Here is a 1267-nt window from a genome sequence, read left to right on the forward strand (position 1 = left end):
TATATATATATATAATGACTTGGCACCTCTCTTTGGCCAAGGATCCTATTTATCATTTTTTTCCTTTTTTGCCCTTTTCTCTTATTTTTATTTAAGTAAATTAGCTCAATAATGGATTAAGTCTCTTTGATTTCCCACTTTTATTTTAAACTATTCCGTTTAAAAATTCCAAAAGTCAAATTCTTAAACCTTATTATTCTACCGTTTCAAGCCTCTTTTCTTCCCTATAATTGCCTATTAATTGATATATTAACCTCTGATGTTTTGTGCTTATTTGGCTTATATATTAAGGCACCCATTACCAACAAACGAAAGCAAATTTAGGAATGGAGGTTAGCATGGCAAACACTTCTATGAGTTCTCTGGAAAGGTATGGATTTTTGGTGCTTTGCCATCGGAGACGCCTTTTTGTCTTTTGCTCTATTTTAAGAAACTTTTAGGTTTTGCTTTAAATATTTGGGTTCTGAATATATAATTTTTATTATGAGTAGTTGCGCAATGAAGAAATAAGTTGTGACGATTTAGGGATGTAAAGATTGCGTCAAGGTAGTGCTTATACATTGAATTAATACTTTCTCAATAATTAATTAATCTTCTTCTCTTTCTTATATATATTACTTTATAAATGATCTACTTATGATATTCTTTATGCAATATACTGTTTAAATTCCTTTTATTCTATTACTCAAACTCTATAACAATATATTCGTGCATGCATATGGTATTAATTTATGTACCCTAAGATTTTTTTTTACCTTGAATAAGGATTTTACTCATATGATGAATTAAAAAAAATAATTGAATTGGATTCTCTTGCTAAATATTTAATTAAAAAGATTTAGTTATTTAGTTTTAACATAAAGAATAATTCATTCTATGTTGATTTATATCCTATTATTAATTCATATCTTGTGTTGAATATTTAATTTTAATTATAATTATAATTCTATCCACCATAAATTTTATTTTCAAAGAGTAAAAGATTGACATGACATTTCACTTCTATCTTTATGTTTGTAGAATCATTAGTGGTATTGACTTTTACCAACCATTTTTTTCTCTTTCTCACACATTCATATTCTTAAATATTTTCTTAGTTGTAGTTTAATAATTGGGTATTTTCAATATTACATGAAAAAATGATAAAAAAATTATTTGAGTGGGAAAATAGTTCAAATATAAAATAAAAATGTATTATCGTGGGGGTATTTCTTTCTCAATTTCAACTCTTTATGCAGATATTACTTTTATTTTTTCTTGGTATTAG

Source organism: Nicotiana attenuata, chromosome 7 (genome assembly GCF_001879085.1).
Source record: "Nicotiana attenuata strain UT chromosome 7, NIATTr2, whole genome shotgun sequence".
Classification (NCBI taxonomy): domain Eukaryota; kingdom Viridiplantae; phylum Streptophyta; class Magnoliopsida; order Solanales; family Solanaceae; genus Nicotiana; species Nicotiana attenuata.